The sequence below is a fragment of the Meriones unguiculatus genome, chromosome 1 (genome assembly GCF_030254825.1).
Source record: "Meriones unguiculatus strain TT.TT164.6M chromosome 1, Bangor_MerUng_6.1, whole genome shotgun sequence".
NCBI classification, from domain to species: Eukaryota; Metazoa; Chordata; class Mammalia; order Rodentia; family Muridae; genus Meriones; species Meriones unguiculatus.
In genome coordinates this window covers 122,634,220-122,655,738 of record NC_083349.1, presented here as the reverse complement: position 1 = coordinate 122,655,738, position 21,519 = coordinate 122,634,220, and the positions used below count along the sequence as shown (strand labels likewise).

General features: G+C 48.7%; 1 long non-coding RNA gene across 1 annotated transcript; it reads left to right on the top strand.

Moving 5' to 3' along the window:
* Nucleotides 1–3,446: 3,446 nt before the first annotated feature.
* Nucleotides 3,447–11,660, top strand: LOC132649759 (uncharacterized). The gene is made up of 4 exons (XR_009588296.1): nt 3,447–3,628; nt 3,806–3,888; nt 5,715–5,796; nt 10,965–11,660. It is a non-coding gene; the product is annotated as an uncharacterized LOC132649759 (long non-coding RNA).
* Nucleotides 11,661–21,519: the final 9,859 nt, after the last annotated feature.

Genomic DNA, 21,519 nt, shown 5'->3' with positions numbered 1-21,519 from the left:
TGGAGACAAAGGAGGGTATGTATATTGAGGAGCACCTTCCATAGGCTGTCCTTCAGGAGAGCCCTCAGGCACGCACACAGAAAAGCCCATGCTTTGTGGGGAAGGAACACTGAGGGATGACCTATAGGGGAAGAGACCCAACAACACAAGAGGGGCTGGCAGGTGGCGCCACAGTGTGAGAGAAGCCTTAGGAAATCCAGGTGAGTCCCCTCTGCAGCTTTCCCACAGCGACTACCACCATTTCCTGGAATGCTCAACCTGAGCTAGATGCCAGGGCTATTGGGAATGGATAACTGGTCCTAGGGGAGATGTCACCTGCCATTTCCAGGGAACTTCCAGGCCAAAATGCTCTGGTGGGAAGGGGTGTGCTTACCTTCAACATGGGACCTTGGTTTCCCCTAGAGTGCTTTGGGAAGGTGGCCTGTTAGATCTGTGGCCCTCAAGACTCAGAAGGGTCTACTGTTCTTGGAAAGACCACTTCAAAGGACAAGGCATCACAAGCCACCGAACAAGGATCTGAGTTACATCTGAGCTGGCCTACACCTGCGGGGGAAGGGAAGTGACATGCATCCAGCGCAGAAGGCTCCCAGAGGATGAGGCTCTCTTGTGAGCCCCGCTGGAACTCCAGCTGTGGAAATGACCCTTGCCTTGCTCTTTCTTCTACGATGATGTGCTGCTCGAAGCTCTCATCATCACAGCCTGTTCTGCAGATGGCCACGTCCTATCTCCTCTTCAGCTGGGACCAGGGACCTAACCCCTGCACAAGCAGCCTGTCTGCCTTATCCACCCCGCCCTGCCCAGACACCAGGATAGCAGCATCCCCGCAGCCAACGTCATCACTCTTCTCCCAGGGATGGATCAGGAGGAAGAGCCGGTAAGATGACTACAGACTTACCTAGTGTTCTGTCCAGAGGAGCTGACATCTCATGGGGCTGGCACCTACATCCTTCCCAACCCCCTCCTTCCTTTGGGGGCATCAACTCTTCATAGATGTTGGGTATCTATGCTGACCAGCTGACCAGCTCTGCCTCTGACTGCCTGGCCCTTTCCTTGCAAAGTTCCCACTGTGTCTGGGCATCCCAGCAAGCTGTAGGCAGCAGCTCATGGCCCAGTGTGTTGGCCCTAAGGCCCTCAACTGTCCTCCCTCTACTGAGTCTCATCTTTTCTCCTCTCACATAGAGGTCAATCGGTATTAACCTCGTACAAGTTTCTGTCTTTGTTTTATCTGAATTCCCTCATTTTGACAACTTTCTTCACACTTTCTATTTTTAGGCAGGGACTGTCCACACACTCCTGGAGGAGAGATTAGCTCTCTGAGCAATATTGCCTGCACAATCACTTATGTAACCAGAGAGAAACAGCAGCATCCTCCATGCAAAAGCAATGGACTTTGGGAATGTCAGAACTGTACCATACAGGTCACCACACACACTCTCAATGAATCTAATGGCTGGTGGCTCTTCCAATGGGCAAGTCCTCAAACTCAGACATACAGAAACCAGAGCTGGACAGGAAGGACATGTTGAGGGGGCCACACCTAGTGAGGCCAGAGGCACAATTCTGCCTATTCAAACTGGGCAAAGCTGGAGCCTGGGGGTTCGCCATGCTTCTGCTAACCTTTCACTGTAAGTGTGGAGCTGAAATGGGGCTCCAGCCTCAGAGAGTCCATAGAGGAGACAGGCCTACCAGGTGGTGAGCAGGAGCGAGGTCAAAGTCCCCCTGCCTGGACTTCCCTAGGGTGATATGACCCCACCAGGCTGGCCATTTTTTCCAAGCAGTGACCCTGTCTCTCAGGCTTGAGTGCTCTCGTGTCACCTCAGCTGGACACGTGGAGTTAACTTGTAGAGAGATTTTTGTGGGGGGAGATTTTGCAATAACCTTGGTATAGTTGCATGATTAGAGTTATAACCCCATTCTCCAGAATGTTACACCCCTGAAATACTCAGTGGCTCCCTTGTTTCCTTTGTGCCTTCACTTAGATATCACTTGATTCCTGAGACCCCGTGACTTTTCTGTTGAAAGTGTGCACACACACACACATACACACACTCACAGCTCTACCCAACTCCTGCCCTCATTTATATTCTTTAGAAATACAAATCACCATATCAGGAAAAACAAATAAATACGTAACTTAATCATTCATCTTTGACTGGCTCCAGCCGTCCAGAGTCCAGTCAATCACACTGTCCTCTAGCTAGGACCCTGCTTAGCCAAAGACAGGAACCCACACCGTGCTTCCTTATAACACCTCCAATCTCGACTTCCATAAAAGCCCAGGGAACTTTTCCTGATGTTGGAATCATGTGGAGCCACACTTTTCCTTGGCAACGGGTTTATTTTTACCTTAGATGCTGGAATCAAGGGTACCGAATATGTTAGCATGCCTCCATCCTGCTGGCTGCTGGAAAGCTTGGGCCTGGATGTCCCTTCCTAAGCAGCTGCCCAAGGTCCAGAGGAAGTGTTCTGGGCTGACTTTCTCATCATTTTACCTCCCTACTCTTTTCATACACTAGCTCTGCATACTTATCATATGGCATTATTGAGTTTTTGAAAGAATGTCTGCTTTGTAGAAAGAGATGGGTGATGAATGGAAAAGTCAATGGATAGGGGGAGGAGATAGAAAAAATGGATAGTGGGAAGGAAGGGAAGAAGGAGGAAGGGAGGGAGGAACAAAAGGGATATGGTTGATGCATTGATTACTTTTCTGTTGATGTGGTAAAACAGCATGACCAAGGCAACTTATGGAGAAAAGAGTTTATTTGGTCTTATAGTTCTAGAGGGTTAGGGCCCATGAGGACAGGGTCAGTGCGGCAACTGGAGCAGGGAGCTGAGAGCTCACATTTCCAACCACAAACACCATGCAGAAAAAGGACAAGATGGCAGTTCGGTGAGGCCTTAACTTCTTAAAGCCCAATCCCATTAATACACTTTCTCCAGCAAGGCCACACCCCCTAAACCTCTCCCAAACAGTGCCACCAGCTGGGGACCAAGTGTTCAAATATAGGAGGCTGGGGGGAACATTCTTATCCAAACCAGCTCAGATGGGGAGGGAGGAGGGGAAGAAGGAAAGACAGGAGGGAAAGAAAGGATCCCCTTCTTTCAAAATCTCCACTTTCTGTTCTTTAGCATTGTCCTACAGGATCTGATATGCTTCCCCCAAACCAAGAGCCCTACTGTGTACCGTGCCAGGGCCATGAGGAAAACCCAGTGGTAGTTAGAGGCTGCTCTCAAGGTGGCCTCAGAATCCTGCTAGTGCCGTTTTCATGAGAGCCTTCAAAGGCACCTTCCACCACAAAACCTCATTCTCCTCTCCTCACCTTGGACTTTGTGCATTCAGGGTGCAGTTTTTTTTTCCTCACACAGAAAGGAAAAAAGAGAGTAATTGAAGAGAAAGCAGGAGACATGAAATAGAAAGCTCTGGGGATCCTTGTGGGATTCCAGGACTCTTTCTCTTCTGGAAAGCCACCAGGAACACAAAGGTGAAGAAAAAAGACTGTGAGGAAGAGAACGGAGCCCACAGATTGAAACCAGAGAGACCTTTAGGATCAGCACCTGCTCCCAGAATCCTCCAGGCTAGCCAGGAAGCCCCATGCTCTTCAAAGGTTCCTGGCTATCCAGCTGACAGGTGAGCTGCTTCCCTGACCTACCCTCCTGTAGCCAGTTTGTCCTTCATACTGGACTCCATCAGGCTCCTGAACTACATCGTGCATGACCAAGAGGTAGCTCTCTGCTAGCCTGAGCCACCATGGTGAGACAGAACAAATTTCTCCTTCCTTGTTTCTGTCAAGTATTTTGTTCACAGAAATGCAAGAGTCACTGCCATGAGAGTCCTCCTGTCTTCCCAGTCTGCAGACAACACAGCAAATAACATCTTTCCCCTTCTCGGTAAGTTCCCTGTTTCCTTTGATCTTGTTGATAGCTCCTGTTCTTTCCTTTGTAGCTTGGTATAGAAGTTAACATTGCAAATATCTCATTTCATCCCTGTGGGGTGGGGAGAGTTGCAGTACTTCAAAGGCTGATGGGGGGGGCGGAGCTGGGGTTGTGATTTATTTTTGGAATAGTCAGTTCACAATTAATTTGCTCATTAATTTCATGACTACATGAACTCAGCGAATACCAAAGCATCCCAGGGGCTATGGCCTCAGAGGGGTCCCATTATCAGCATCCTTCCTCCTTTGTGGATGCAGCTCAGGGAAAAGCAAGGGGAAGGCCTTGTGCTGAGGTGCCTAGGTAGGTTCATGAACTTCAGGAGACCCACGGAAGGGCATGAAGTCGAGGAAGGGAGCGTGACAGGAAAGGCTGTACCCCGTGAAGCCTTGCAGTCTGGAACATTGAGAACTTGTACTGGGCTGGAGGGATGACTCAGTGGCTTAAGAGCACAAACCTTTCTCACAGAGGACCCAAGTTCAGTTCCCAGTGTCTCTGTTAGGTGATTTACAACTTCCCTGCAACTCCAGTTCCAAGGGGATCTGATACCTCTGAGCTCCTCGGGCATTTGTGCATTCGTGCGTGCACACGGATGCACAAATAATCATGAATAAAACAAATCTGAAAGAACTTGCTATAGGACCACTCAGGGAGCTCAAGTCTGATGACCTGAGTTCAATCCCAAGAACGTACAATGGAAGAAGAGAACTAACCCTCAGAAGTTGTCCTTTGACATCACACATGCACACCCCATACACATGCAGCAATAATAAATAAAGTTTGAATAAAATAACTTGCTATAGTGGCCATATGGGAAACAGGCCAGTGAACAATGAAGAGGCTCTGAAGTCCCCCGGACAGAGTAAGGCAGACACAGTTAAATTAATCACTTTCACTAACAGGGCCCTCAGTCATGTAAAGGAGACTCATAGCAAGGTAGGAAAAAGCTACCTCACAGAAATGGTGAGGCCAACGCTTTCTGGTAGGATGGAAGGATGAGGAGGGGGAGAGAATAATGCCTGAGCTGTCCCCTGCAGCTTGGGTGGATGTTGACCCTGTTTCCAAAAGGAGGGTGCTGGGAGGTATGGCATGAGAACAGGCTGAGAGCCTAAGGGTGCCAAGTGGTAGTGGGGTGTCATTGTGCCTGGATCTTACCAGAGAGCAGCAACTATGTCCTTGTTCCACTCAGAGGCAGAGAAGAGAAGTCACTCTCTCCAAGCGCCAGGATATGGAGGAGCTTGGGGCTGAACCCAGGTCTACACTCAGCAACTTAGAAGATGAACTATTCTGTACAATTAAGATTTTTTTTAACCTCCTCCTTTTTTTTTTTTTTTTTTTTTTAATTTTCAAGACAGGGCTTTCTCTGTGTAGCTCTGGCTGTCCTGATCTTGCTCTGCAGACTGGCCTCAAACTCACAGAGATCTGCCCTGCCTCCGTCTCCTGAGTGCTGGGATTAAAGGTGTGGGCCACCCCCACCCAGCTTGTTCTTTATCCTTTAAGGTGGTAGGACTTTCTGTTTTTCACAAGTTGGTGGAAATATGAACAGAACATACAACAGAGATTGTCTCCTGGGCCTTGTGGGGGCGTTGGCTGTCAGTGATCTGTGACCACAAAGAGGAATACAAAATGGGGGTGCCAGGGTTTGCCTGAGCTGTGTGGCCACTCCCCCTGGGCTCAGTGACCCCAGCTGGCTTGCTCCCCTCTGCCTCCTTTGGAAGCAGCTAACATCTATACATTCTCTGCCCTTCCTGCTGCCAGCAACTATTGTTTCTCCTTTTTGGAAGGTTTGGACTGCTAATGTGATTGCAAGAGCATAGTGAAATGGACCTGAAGACATCAGAAGACAAGAGCCGGAGAGATGGCAAAGTCAGTAAAATATTTGACTCGAAAGCATAAGGACCTGAGTTCAATCCCCTGAACCCATGTTTTGAAAAAGTTGGGTGCATGCTTGTAATCTCAGGCAAAGATAGGCAGACCCCTGGAGCTTGCTGGCCAGGCAGAATAATATAGATGATGAGTTACAAACCAGTAAGAGACAATGCCTAAAATAAAAGGTGGATGGACGGTTTCTGAGGAAAGCCAACAAAGGTTATTCTAAACTACATATGCATGCACATGTGCATTCAAACGCACATATATAGAAATGTCTACACACGCGCGTGTGTGTGCACACACTGGTTGAGGGGGGTGTACATAAAGACAAAGATGACCAGGGAGGTTGTTTGAGAGGACACCTGGACAGTGCAGGCTGGCCCTCATGGAGCTTTTCTGAGTCCCATGTGACATCAGAGAAGTTTCAGTTTGGAGCGAGCAGATAACTTAGGACTGAGCACCCCAGCTGGGGTGAGCAGCTGCAGCTTGGTTAGGCCCCCATGGCAAGCATGATAGCCATTGGCATATTCTCTCCAATTTATGACAGTATCCAATCTTGAGTACATGTGGACTTCATCACCCATCTTCTAGGCTCCCTTGCAGCTAGGGGTGGCCACATGACATGGTGCCCATGACTGAGCTACTTTCTCCAAAATACATGAAAGTCTCGACCCCGGGTCCATAATACGATGACATCATGGGACAGATAGCATCCGTTAGTGGGGAGTGACGTGGGAGTGAGTGGGCCCATATGCAACATGACTGATGTTCTTAGGAGTAGAGAAGACACTGAAGCCAAACAGCTCAAGAGAAGCCATGCATGACAGAAAATCACCTAGAGAAGAGCCTTGTGAGGGGGCTTCTAGTTGGGGTCAGTTGAAGTGGGAGGACGGTGGCTTCATGCAGCAGCTAATGGAAACAGATACAGACAGCCACAGCCAAACATTAGGCAGAGTTTGGGGAATCTTATTGAAAAGGGGGAGGAAAGATTGAAGGGGCCACAGAGGTCAAAGACAGCACAAGCAAAGCTACAAAATCAACTAACTTGGACCCATATCGGTTCATAGTGACCGAACCACAAACCAGAGAGCACCCATGGGATGGTTCTAGGCCCCCAACTCATATGTAACAGATGTACGGCTTAGTCCTCATGTGGGACCTCTAACAGCAGGAGCATGGGCTGCCTCTGACTCTATTGCCTGCCTCTGGATCCCTTTACTTTAACTGGACAGCCTTGTCTATCCTCAATAGAAGAAAATAAGCCTGGCCCTACATGATACGCCAAGGCAGTTGATACCCATGGGAGGTCTCCCCTTCTCTGAGAAGAAAGGGAGGGACCACAGGGGGTGGGAGGAGAAGGAAGAGAGAGGGACTGGGAGGAGAAGAGGGAGGGAAACTTCCTACCAGGAGGTATGATAAACAAATTAATATTATTTTAAATAAATTAAGTATATTTTTTAATTTTAAGTTAAAAAACAAGAATAATCAACATAAGGGAAGACATCAGGAGATCATAGGGTATTAGAAAGCCAGCAGGATCCAGTCTGGACACAAAGGTAGCTTCACAGCTGCTAGGGTAAAATTGTAAGCAAAAGGCTGTTCACCTAGACAGCAAAACATAAACTCTCTGCCACAAGGAACAGAGAATCCATGGACCACGGAGCGGAGGAGGCGGGTTACAGTGAAGGGTGTGAATCATAGCTGCCTTTGATTCCTCTAATAACCCGACTTCCTGGTGACAAAGGGAACACATGTACAGGCCCCAGCTCAGCAGAAGAGGAGGTGCTTGGAGAATTAGTTACCCAAACAAGCTGTCACTCAAATCGGCGGCTGCAGAATGACGTGCCGGGACCCACGCATGTCCTTACATGGCTATGCGGCCGCTCCGTCGCAGCCCATAATAGATTCCATTGCGTGTTAAAACCTAATATGCACTAAAATAAGCAGCATGAACATGGTGAGGGGACACGGTGTTTATTTGAGGTTACTTGCACAGGAAGGTAAGAGCTGCTTTAGAGGCGCATCAGATGCCAGGCACCCCCAAATAGATCCCAGGCCCTTGAAGGAGTTAAATAACTAAATATGTGAGAGGAGAACTCGTTAAAAATAGATTTGAATATTTATTCCAACTTCAGAGAGAGGCTAGCTTCTTCAAAATGTAATCAACAGAAGACATTTTGGAGGAAACCAACACTTGACTATTTAATTGCCTTTTTAAATGTTTGTAGATATGGTGCTTGTGTGTTTTTCTGTGTTTGCAAGTCTGTGGGCACACGCATATAGAGGTCTGAGGTGGATGTCAAGCATCTTCCTCGATTGCTCCCTACATTATTCATTGAGGCAGGGTCTCTCATTTAGACTGGAAATCTTGGGTTTCCTACTGCAGCTAGCCAGCTTGTTCCAGGGGTCCCCTGCCTCTGCGTCCCAAGTACAGGGATTTGAAGTAGGTTCCATGCTCATCTGCCATGCACATGGATGCCGCAGAGCTGAAGTCTGCCCTTCACCCTTGAGTAACAAGCGCTTTCCCCAGTGAGCTGTCTCTCCAGCCCTTATTTCCTTGACATTTTAAATCAGCACAGCTTAGCAACCCTAAACTGTTGAATTATATGTAACCTTGATGTGTTAAGCATGCATTCGTTAGGCATCAGGTACGCACAGACATGCCTTTACCTTGGTCATCCCTGGGCAGCCTTCAGGGACCTTGGCTTTCCCCGGACCTCTGACAGGTCACATGCCTGTTTGCAAAGTGTCCCCTGGGTCGGCCTGACTTGAGATCACCCTTCTCCATTAGAGCAGAGCAGGCCAGGACAACAGGAAGATACCTTGAGCATGCAGTGAGTTTGTTCAGATATATTAGAAAACTCTGCAGGGTACCCCAGGGCAAGGAGGCGAGTGGTACTCGGGTGCATGGTGGTACACGGTCTCTCTCATAGGAGACAAATGTCTCAGTGGGCGGCAGGAGAGGTGTCCTGGGGAGGACCAACATCCCAAAGCAAGAGACCACCAAAAGGGGCTGAGTTCAGGGCAGAAGACTCCCCACTCCAGCATACCTTCCCAGGGCCCTGAGCTGAGTTCTGGTTAGTCTTCGGACAGGTGGCCAAGTTCCAGCAACCAGGCATCTTCAGTCCTGGGTTCCAGTCTCAATTTGGCCCCTACCAGCTGGTTACCTGGGCCACGTTTGTGTGTCGTTAAAATAAGAACAGAGAAAAGGGTTAAATGAAGAGAGTTGGAGATGGCACCGAGTGCTTCTGTGACATTTCAGGACTGTACCCAGGTCCCAGCACTCCTTCCACCACTTCTGAGAAGGGCTAGAGGGACTCGGAACATGTCCACAATACCCCTGCAGGGAGCTGTGAGACCATGGTGGAGAGAAAAGACTGCAGTGAGCTGGGGGTGGAAAGAGGTCACCACATCAAAGCTGCAAAGCTGACAGGGGCTGAGGGCTATATGGAGACAAGGGAGCTGGGGCCAGGCGCTGGGGCCATAGTCCAGGCAAGCTGGGTTCTGCTGGTGTCTCAGCTGTTGTAGTGGTTTAAATGATAACGGTCACTATAGGCTCATCTGTTGAATGCTTGGTACCCATTACTGGAACTGTTTAGGAAGGATTAGGAGGTGTGGCCACGTTGGAAGAGGTGTGTCACTTGGGGGGTGGGCTTTGAGGTTTCAAAAGCCCATGCCAGAGACTACCTTCAACTTCTACATTAGACGGGAGCTCTCAGCAACTACTCCAGCAGGAGGCCTGCCTGCTGCTGTGTTCTCTACCATAATATTGATGGACTCACCCTCTGCAACTGTAAGCAAGCCCCCAATAAAATGCCTCCTTTTAGAAGTTGCCTTGGCTGTGGTGTCTTATCACAGCCATAGAACGGTAACTACGAGAGCTGCTGTTGGCTGCAGAGTGAAAGCACCCAGTGCAGAGGCCTGGTGGCATAGGAGCATAAGATACTGTATTGTGTGCGGGTTTCCAGTCCCAGCAGTGCAGAGAGTAGAATCCTGAGCCCCTCCCCCTGGAAAAAACATATCCATACCTAGTCCCTAGAAGTTGTGCATGTCCTGGGATGTATGTGTGGCAAAGCAGACTAAAGGTTATGGTCTAATCTCCAGACTTTAAAATAGAGTGTTGTCCAGGGTTCCATGTAGTCCAGGGTTTTTCAAGGTGAGAGAGAATGCTGCAGATCAGAGCTCAGTTTGGAGCGTGCTGCCTCGATATGCAGGAAGCCCTGGTTCATCCCCAGGGCTGCATAAAACCAGGAAGACTAGTTCACATCTGTCATCCTAGCATCAAGGAGGTAGAAGCAGGAGAATCAGACATTTCAGGCTATCCTTTGTTACATAGGGAGGTTGAAGCTAGCCTGGGCTACATGAGAACTTGTTTTTAACAACAACAACAACAAAAAAACAAAACAAAACAAAAATAGGCACCTGGGTGTGGTCATCACCAACGCTGTGGATTTGACACCTTTAAATACAGTTGACAGGTCCCTGCCTGCAACCACAGCCAGGACAGCAGACACCCATCCCCCCAACTGTGCCCTTGTTCTCACTCCCGTCTCACCCTTGCCTGCCCCAGGCCCCCAGACAGCTTCTCAGCCACTCTTGGTCAGACCAGCTGCTTCTAATGAGTGCTTCTGATTAGTCTCTGGGGACAGCCTGTTTCCACCCTTTTTGTAATGCTAAGGAATGAAACACCATTAAGCTGTTGTGGGCAAGGCAGCCTCCTCCACCATGGGTGATTATGTGTGGACAGCCAAGGCCTAATCAAATAACCCTCAGGACTCCTGGACCTTTCCCATTCCTTCTTGATGTGCTGTGTGCTAAACAGTCAGCAGACAAGCAGCCGGAACCCTCCAAATGCCACCTGATGTATCACTGGCTCTGGGTTAGGTGGCTAAGCCTGGAGCACCAATTAAATGCTGACACTAAACAGCCTGCCCATGGTGGGGCCACAGTCTGGGTCTTCTGACATCAGGGACACAGAGACAGCAGTGAGGGAGGGAGGGACACACTTCCCTAGCTCACAGTGCTGTGGCTGGAATGTCACAGAGATGCCTCTTAGGACTGCCCCGGGTCACCTGAGCCCAACTAAGGGTGGTCCATGGCGCTCTGACCCTGGCTTGGAATCTCAAATTTGTACTGAGCATTTTCTCTTTCCCCTGCCTCAGACATCTGCATAGTCCCTAACCTGCTCTGCAGTCCCAGGAATCAGTGAAGTACCGTGGCAAACAGCATCCCATGACTGAAGGACAAGCCAGGCCTGATGGATACTCCCCCAACCGTGAAGTAGCCACACACCCCGACTACTCACTACGGGAGACTTTGGTGAGATTTGTGAATGTCGTTCTACAAAATTCTCTCCTGTTTGACTCAGTACCAGGTGTGGGTGAGTTATAGCTGTGCGGGGACAGCTGGTGGCCTGAGACCAGCATCATGTATGTCAGCCAGTAGCCTTGTGACAAGCTGGCTTTGACCCCAATTTGAGGCCAGGAAGGAGGAGACACACGCACAAACACACTCATTCACTCAAACACATGTGCATACATACTCAAACACACATACTCTTACACACACTCAACACAAACCCACATATATACCCTATATACACACTCACACACACATACACACACACACACACACACACATACACACACACACACACATACTCACACACACATGCCCAAACACACACACAAATTCAGAGTTAAACATCATGGCACAAGAGTGAACTACTCACCAATGCTGGAACAAGAACAGAAAAATTGCCCAAATCTGATTTGTTTTCCCAGACTTGAGAATAAACTGTTAATAAACTAGAAAACAAATCTCCTGGTAGCAAACATCCCATCAATTAAAAGCCTGGAACTCTTTTCCTTGCTTCAAAGGCTCAAAGGCTGTCTTATTAAGAAGAGTACTCAAATTTAATTTTTTAGAAACAATTAAGTAGAATCTGATTGTTTTCCATTATTTTTCTAAGCCTCGAGGGTTGCCAGATGGCTTTCAAGAACAACGAATCCCACAAGCGTCTTTTACCCTTGTTAGAAAAAAAAGGGGGGGGGAAGAGGTGGAAGAGATTGCTAGTGTCAGTGGGCACCCTGGCTCAGAAACAACAGTGCTCCACCAGTCAAGAACACATGTGCTGCTGGCACAGGAAACGAATGAGGCAGGAAGGAGAACCAGGAACAGATCAATAGAAGATGGATTTGGCAGCTCACAGGGACGATATTTCAAATCAATGAGGAGATGACAGATGATGCAACAAATGGCATTCTTAGGATGCACTATCACTTAGCAGAAAATGAAGATGGCTCTTACCACTTGGATTCTGGATGGGTCCGATGTCTAAACATATGCCTCTAGATCTGAAACGAAATCTAATGATCTTTTAGAAAGAGAAAGAAGCCAACTTCCCCCCCTCCCTGCCCCCACGAGAGCTTCAGCACAAGCCGTTGTCTTCTAGTGCTGTGAGTAGTTTTCCCTTGGGCTTGCACACTTTTCAGAAGTTAAAACATTCTAGCTCTTTCCCCCGTGTCCCACCTCACCACCGCCCACACTAAGCCAAACGTCAAGATGGAGAACAGATTTGTAAACCCTTTGAGCGGAAGAAGTGCTGCTCTGCAGCCTGCCCTTCCCCAACCAGTTCATTCCGGTCTGTTCTCTGAAACATCTCAATATATTCTGGATGAAGGGAAGCAGGAGGAAGCAGAACAAGGTTGACCCCAACTGAGGAAACCTTTCAGGTGTGTCTAGGAGGCAGCATCTTGGGATACAGGCTAGTTAAAGAGAAACACTGAAAGCAGCAGATTACAGAGGTCTCAGGGGCTTGGCAGTGAAATAAATGGAACATCAAGTGACAGATGAGAGGGAAGCTTGCAATCAGAAGATACACAGAGAGGACATCAGGAGAGTCGAGGGTTTTTATTGAAAGAGAGACAGAGAAAGAGAGAACATGCAAATTTCACCCACAGATAACACAGCCTCAGTCACAAACAAGGAAAGTGGGATTCAAGAGGGCATTAAAGCCTGTCCTAGTTTCCTTCCTGTTGTTGTCATGAGACACTCTGACCGGAAGCAATTTAGGGGAGGAAAGGTTTATTTGGCTTACAGTTCCAGGTTACAGTGCATCATTGATGGGTAATAAGGGCAGGAAACTAGAAAATCACATCCACAGTCAAGAGCAGAGACAGACTAACTCAGCCCTATGACCTGCTTGCTCTCTCCTCTCCTGTGTAGTTCAGGAACCTCTCCTAGGAATGGCACTGGGTAAATTAACCTACATAAATTAACCATTAAACCACTCTCTCATGGACACTACTATAGAGCAACCTGCAAGCTGACAATGAAGACTAAAGGTCACAAGGATTGTGTTCCTTGCCCTGCTCTGCTCCGGTCACCAGGCAGCCCTGTGCCTCTGTCTCCCCAGCTAGAGATAGGATTCCAATGAGGGCCTTCCAAGAGGGTCACATGTGCTTCCGGGGGACTTAGAAATGCTATTCCCATGGGGCCAGTGGGATGGCTCAGCCAGTAAAGACTCAGTACTATAACCTGAGTCCAAGTCCCGGAACTCACCTAAATCGAAAAGAGATAATTGCCTTCATGCACACACTGCCCCACCCCGACACACACACACACATCACGAACACATACAATGACGAGAAATAAAGGATTATAAATGATATTCCCAAGAACTATTTTGTTTCTTTTCTCTTCCTCTTCTTAAAAATGTTTGCTTGTTTATCTACTAATTTGCAGGAAGGCATGTACACATGTGTACACACACACACACACACACACACACACACAGGTCAGAGGACGTTTTAGATTCAGTTCTCTCCTACCAAGTGAGTTCTGAGAGGGCTTGATGGCGAGCACCTCCACTCACTGAGTCCTGTCGGCAGCTCCTTTTCTTTTCTGAGGCAAGTCTTGCTATGTAACCCCTGGCTGACTTCAAAGCTTTTATGCTTAAGTGATCCTTTTGCCTCAAGCTCTCAGGGATTACAAATTCGTGTTACCATGCCCCCATCCACTGTTCCTTCCACTAACAACATTGCCAATATCACCAGTGTGGGGCGGAAGTGTGATGTGATGGGGCGGTGGGGAGAACTGGCCTTAAAGCAAGAGTGAGGTCAAGCCATGTTCAAACTCTGAAGATCTCATCCCGAGATCCACAGGTCTCCCTGCCTACCCTGGGCCTGAATGTCCCAGCACACACACTCTCACACTTCTGCCCTCCTTGAGGTAGTCACATATCCTGGCAGTGCGGTTACAGGTTAAACTTCCTCTCTCCTTAAAAGGCCCTTCCCGCAAGCACCTGGAATTCCTCTTCATGCAGTTAAGGAGTTCTCAGCACCTTGGCCCTGGCCGGTGATGTACATGCACCCCAAAGCCTCTACCCACTCCCTAAAGGTTTAAATAGCATTTGTTCACCCCAATTAAATTAGCTGTCTCACTGAAGCTTGCCTCCCCTTCTGGGAAGTCTGCCCCCCCCACGCCCCTTACTGCTGCCTGAGGTCTCTCTCCATCCCTCCCCTGGCCATTCCTGGCTTGCTCCCCCTCCCCCTCCCACGATCCACCCACCTGCTGTGATCACAGATGAGCAGGTGATTATGGTAGGGAATCGGGCCAGGAATGGCACACCACCTCACTGGAATGAGAGAAGCAGCTTGCTGTCCAACCCTGTAGAGCCTAAGCTTTGTCTTTGGACCCAGGCTTCATCTGCACTCCAGATTTGTGACAGCTGTGCAGGCAGTCCAGGGGTAGGGGGGTAGTCCTATCATCAGCTTAGTCAGCTCTTCTGCCCCCTCCCTCTGAACACATCAGAGGAGAGGCTGGGGCAAGCAAAGTCCATAGCAGACAGCTAAGAATAGCTGCAGTGTCACCATAGGGCTGGTTTTCATGCTTTGTTCTATCACCCACCAAAGCTTACTCTGTTCATCTCACAGATGCCCACTGATTCCTCATCCCATGGGATTGTGGGAGAGAAGGATCAATAAATGATGCTTCACCGTCAGGCCTACAAAGGAAACAAATAAATGGCAGAACAAGCCAGCCAGCTATGCACCAACCACCTTCATCAACAGCAGGAGCAAGGAGAGTCGTGAGAATTCATGGCATGGTGTATGAGAGATGAGAACATTTCTCTGCATAGCAGGGAGAAAGCCCAATGGCCACCATGTTCCTTAAGATAGTAGCCAAGACACATAAACATAAGCCCAAAGCCACCAGGAAAGCAGTCTTGCCTCAATGTGAGATATGCCACAGTGCCTCCGAGAACTGTGGCTGCGTCCCTGCCAAGCGAATGGGGAGCAGAGCTGCCAACTTCTTCAGGGGCTTGTTAAGCAAGCCAGATGCCACTTTCTCTGGAGAGGCCAGAAGTGGAGCCCTTAGTTTCCTTACCAGACAGAAAGCCACGGCTCTAGTCTGTCATGGCTGCATTGCTAAGTGAAAGAAGAACTAGTGGTGAGAGATGGACCAGACATCATGGGAGTCCTGGGGATAAAAGGACTGGCTAGGATGGTATGAAAGGACACTGGAAAGCTTCAGACAGCCTGTCACACCCCTACCTTCTGTCTCCCACTTTGGGAGAGAGGCCAGTCCCATTCTTGGGGTGCAGGGTTACTGATCTGGCAAAGACTAGTGGGAGGAAGGCCGGGGACCTCAGAAAGGGTCATCTCCTTGCAACCTCATTAGGGGACACAGCAGCCTACCCTCTGTGATCTTCTATGACAGGCAGCAGCTAGGCACTCTCCCTCAAGTCTCCCGATTTGACCTCAGGATCTGGAGAGGGAAAGACTCCAAATCAAAGCTGCCTCCAGGAAATAACAGGAGACCATGGGGGTGGAAGCAAGCGAGTTAAGGAAGCATTGGATGAATCAATACTGGCTTGTGCTTAGGTAGAACCTATCCCAACCCAAAGGGAAAGTGAGAGAGACTTCTTGGAGAGGTTCTCTGGAACCTCTGAGAGGAGGCAGCCCCAGTTAGCTGAATCTGGAAAGGCCTACAGACAGACGACACTCCCAGCAAAAGGGGCAGCTTGAATGCAGACATGTGTCCATGCTCCAAGTGCCCCAGAGGGGTCTAGTGATGGATCAACAGTACCTGCTACAGGAAAGGTACTTTCAGCCTCCGGTGGATGGGGACAGCCGGTGTTGTCCAATGAGAGAAGGTCAGAAATTCTAGGTGGGATGGTTAGTTTTATGTCAACATGACACAAGCTCAAGTCATCTGAGAGGAGAGAATCTCAAGTACGAAAATGCCTCCATAAGATGGAGCTGTAGGCAAACCTGTAGAGCATTTTCTTAATTGGTGATTGACAAGGGAGGGCCCAACCTATTGTGGGTGGTACTATCCCAGGCTGGTGGTCCTGGGTTCTCTAAGAAAGCAGACCGAGCAAGGCATGGGAACCAAGCCAGTAAGCAGCACCCCTCCATGGCCTCTGCATCAGCTCCTGCCTTTAAGTTCCTGCCCTGTTTGAGTTCCTGTCCTGACTTCCTTTGATGATGAACTGTGATGTGGAAGCTTAAGCCAAAGAAACCCTACCCTTCCCAAGCTGCTTTGGTCTTGGTGAAAGAATCAGACTAACTTTGTAACCTATGTTTCTTTTAATTGCCTTATAACTTATATTTTCAAGTTTTAGGCCCATGTTAATTAAAGACTCTTAGTGCTTCTTCAGAGAGCCGAGGAATGTAAAAGTTCCTGACATTAGCCATCTGTGAGGGCAGAGATAAGGAAGAGAACTCTACTAAATGGAGAGAAAATCACCGTCTGGCACCTGTGAGATGAGCTTTGTTTGGAAACTGGGCCAAATGGCCCCAATCCTTCTCCTGAATAGCTCCTGACCTTTGATCCAAAGCCTGTAACCCCCCACTCCTCAGAACAGACACGGGATGAGTTAATCACTCTCCCACCTTTAACTGTGGCTATATCTCAGATGGCAGGAAATTCCAAACTGACTTGAAGATCAGATATTTACTACGACAGGGCTGACCAGACCTAACGGTGCCCAGAACCAACCAATTATTTTAAAAGTTAAATACCTCATCCAATCCTGTCTTACCAATATTGCAACCCCGGGAATTTCCCACACTTTGTCTTTTAAAAACCTAAGGCCTTTGTCTCCTGGTGCCACTCCTTGCTGACCAGCATGGGTAACCCCATTGCACAATGGTAAAAACAAAGCTCTTTCGATTTTGCATCGATGATTAGTTTCCTGGGTTCTCTTCATACCTTCTTAAAATTAGGCTCATGCTGGGCCTAACATTGGTGGTTCATCAAAGCAAGACAGCTATCTAAGACACCAGGGAACAGGACCTTTTGACATGGAAACAATAGGAGCAAATATTACACACCTATAACCAAACCTTCAGTGAGGCTTCAGTGACACAGCACTGGCTAACAGAAGCCAGGCTGCCCTACAAACAAGGGGACAGGCAGTTTCTGTTGATTCTCTGGGGTAACAGTTGGTAATCTCAGCACCAAAAGATAGTTTCCTTCTTACTCAGGCTGTGGCCATCCTGTCACATAAATCTCTGAGTTCCTTCTTGTAAGGCTAGAGCCATCGTCCTGGGCAAATACCCTCATGTATGGTTCAGTGTGGGCGCATGACAAACTGGAGGATGTTAAGTGTGTGAGCTGCTTCCAGGATTAAAGATTAAGAGTAAGGGGCTATTGAGATGGTTATCAGGTAAAGGCACTCGCCCATCTAGCCAGCAAACCAGGCAGCCTGAGCTCATCCTGGGCCCCATATGGTGGAGGAAGACAGCCAACTTCTCCAAGTTGTTATATGACTCCCACCTCGCACAAAGACACACATGCTGGCTGTGTCATGCCTGGATTTCACACACACATTTTTTGTTTTGTTTTTTTAATGAAAGAGCACAGATAGACAAGAAGAAAAACAGACGCTGGCTTCAGTGGGCAATCAGCATTTTACATGCAGGGCCCAGCACAATCTGAGCTACAGGTTACCTCAAGTTAACAGACTGAAACAAAATGACACAAAATGCCAACTCTGTTCATCCATTCCAGACATCCCTGAGGCATGTTCAGGTCAAGTGGAGAGTCAATGAGTTACAGCCAAGTGGATTTAGGGTTCCAAAAAGGAACCTTGACAACTGTAGTCAGAATACACCCAGCAGAGGCGCTCCTATGGCAAAGCTTCTGGGAGACTAATGATGTGTGACTTCAAAACAGGGTCCTTCGAGTCAAATAGGAGCAACTGAAGCTGGGAGGCCTATTAGGTTTGTGCCTTGGTAAAACGGGGAGCTCAAGAGTCTGGGTACCTTCCCTCCCTTGAGTAGAATACAGAGGTTTCAGCACAGGCGAGGAGAAATGTGCAGAGAGGTGGAAATGCCACAAAGATTTCCCAGTGTTTTAGTTAGGCCTCTGTGATAAAACACCATGACACAAAGGAACTTGGGGTATGTGTGTGTGTGTGTTTCTTTGGCTTGTGTATCCCAGGTCACAGTCTATTGAGGGAGGCCAAGGCGGGAACTGAAGCAGAGGCCATGGAGGAGTGCAGCTTCCTGGTTTGCTCTCCAAGGCTTGCTCAGCCTGCTGTCTTAGACCACCCAGCACCACCTGCCCAGGGGTGGCCACACCCAACAGTGGGCTGGGCCCGCCCACAGTCACCAGTCAGCAAGAAAATGCCCCCACAGAGTTGCCTGCAGGCCAATCGGGTAGAAGCAATTTCTCAACTAACATTTCCTCTTCCCAGATGACTCTAGGTTGAGTCAAATCAACAAAACAGCAGCCCACACAAGTTTATCCTGTGTTGAGCCCGGGCGGCCTGCTCAGGCCTGTGCGCTTGGCAGTTTGGGCAAGAGAAACAAAACCACTTAAATTACTGCTGCAATAGACAAAGAGAGAAGAGGTGACAGCAGTAGGATTGTCCAGAGAGGAAAGTTGGCGGGGGGGGGGAGGGGGGAGACAAATGTAAAAGTAGTGACTGCCTAAACTATAGCAAGGGTGGAGACTGTGACTTAGCACACAGCCAGTGTGCTAAGCTTCCCATCCCTCAGCTCATCTAGTCTTCAGGATGCATGGTCAAGCGCACAAGCATCGGTGAATGTCCCCATGTGGGCAGAGGCTGAGACTCGGGGAGGTGATTCATTGGCGCCACACAGCAAGGCAGCCACAGAGCCATGACTCAAACCATCATCCCCTTCCTCTGTCCTGGGCCATTCTCTCTTAGACAGTGAACGTGGCACACACCCAACGTGTCACACAAAGCGACATGAGGTCTCAGAATCAATAAAGACGTTCTTCCCCTTGGGGAAATGGTATCTATACATTTAAATTGGTTGTCTTCGTAATCAGACGAAAGGCATTTTATTTTAATGTAATAGCTGAGAGGCAAAATCAGGTCCCGTTTCAAGTACCACTAAAATCTGCTGTGTGGGTAGCTCTCAGTGTGGAAATGAGGCACCCTTAACAGCCGCCCACACAGCTGCCTAATCTTCACTCAAGAGGCGCTATTGAAAAAAAAAAAAGGTGACTCAAAATCACCAGCAACTTTGAATTTAACTTCTGAAACCTTCAGCTGATGGAGCGGGAAATGAGCCAAGAAGGTGAGCGACGGCCCGACATGGCGGGCCTAATGGCCAGCCTTGTCCACAAAACAGCTGTCACCATCTGCAGGGACAGCCACAGGCTCACATGAACACCTGACCCCTCAAGACCGCCTGTAACCATGCCACTCCTGAGGCAGCCTGAGGGGTCCTGGAGGGGAAAGCTGGGGCCCTGTATTGTTCACAGATCAGGAGGGAGTTGGTGCTAACTCCGTCTGCCACAGAACCCCCATCTACCTGTGGCCTCCTGCTAGATCACTGGGACCTTTGCCACCTGCTTCTGCTTCCAGCTGACCCTGCCAAGCTCCACTGCCCTGGGGTGTTGTCTGTGGAATAGGAGTTGGGCGTTGCGGCTCCCTTTAAACTCAGATACCCACTCGCTTCTGCCTCCCAACTGCTGGGACTAAAGATGTATAACCTGGCAGGCTTTTGGTTTTGGTTTTGGTTTTTTGAGACAGGGTTTCTTGGCTATCCTCACTTTATAGACCAGGCTGGCTTCGAACTCACAGAGATCCACCTACCTCTGCTTCCCTGAGTGCTGGGATTAAAGGTGTGCACCACCATGCCCGGCTCTGGCAGGCTATGTCAAACAAAGCTGACAACCTGCTGAACCAGAGAAGACCCTCCCCCAGGCTTTGCCAACGCTTAGCCACATGTACAGTGTATGCCCCACCTCCTCTGCCCTGTGAGCTGACTACGGAGAAGGCGATTCGATTCCAAAAGAGACCTCAAGGATGCAAACAGGGTCACACGAAAGTGGCTGGGGCACCGTCCTCAAACAGAGCGCAGAGCCACAGAGGCATGAAAACATTTCTGCTCACAGGATTTTCACATGGGCTGTCAACAGGACCAGAGGGGACATTCTGGTACCTTCTCTGAGATCACAGAGCCCTCTGAAGGGCCCTCAGCTTAAACACCTGGTCTGATGCCATACTCCCCCTCAGGCGCTCTGTTCCCACATCCTCAGCTTCAAGAGGCCGGGTTTGGAAAAGGACCAGCTGCTTTTTATTTTTTTATTTTTTTTAAACATCCATGAGGGGTTGGATATGTGAGGGGAAGAGGGTGGAAAGGAAAAGGGGGGGAAAGACAGATTTACACTGGTTTTGAAAAGCTTAGATAATCAAGGGCGATATGACATACGTGTGTGCACACATGTGTGTGTGCAGTATGTGTGTTCACTAGCTCATGCAAGTGTGCCAGTGGTTGATCTCAGCTATCTTTAGTTGCTGCCTTTTTTTTTTTTTTTTTTCAGAGTCCCCAATTAACCTAGAATTTACCAATTCAGCTAGACTGGCTGGTCAGCTCCAGAGATCTGCTAGTCTCTAATTCCCCAAAGTTGGGACTACAAGCTTGCACCACTCCTGGCTCTTGAGGGAAGATGTGGGCTCCAAACTCAGGTCCCTGTGCTGGAAGGATGAACACTATGCCCACACAGCAGTCTCCCCAGCCCAAGAGCGATATTTTTAAAATTCCATGTCTCCTTTCTCCCTACCCCCATCTTCCAACCGTGGTCCCCAAAGTCTCTGTGTATCCTACGACTTTCCCTCTACTCTGATATTGAACCCCAGACCACAGGAAATGCAGCAACGAACTCATGCCGTCTCCTACCTTTCTTTTCTAGAACTTTCTAGTTGCAAATTGTATGTTTGTTTAACATCTCTGAAAATACAGAGGCCCCTGCCTCCTGCCTCCACAGACTGCACAAAATACCTGCTTCCCATTACACAAGGTAAAGAACCCCTCTCTCCCCAGCCCTGCCATCTCCCCAGCCACCCCTCTGTCATTTTTCTGCACTTGTCAGGCCTTAGAACTCTAACTCAACTTTGTTTTGTATCTAGAACTCATGTTAATTAAATCCCAAGTTAACAACCTAATTGCCTGAAGATTAATTTTTTAAAACAAAAGCCGATAAGAGTTTGTATGATCATTATGTAAGTATCTTTCCCTGCAAAGCATTGCAATTTGCTCCGTGGGGAAGAACACATAATTGCACGTTATTAGCAGCTTCCCCTAAACAAGTGGGGGACACTGCTGGGGTGGAGGGCTTCCGCCATCCCTCTTTTCAACTTGGCTGTCACCTAGCGCTGTGTAAGTCTCCGTCCATCTTCAGCAAGGAATCGGGGAACTTACAAGAGGGAACTGGACTTTTGAGAAC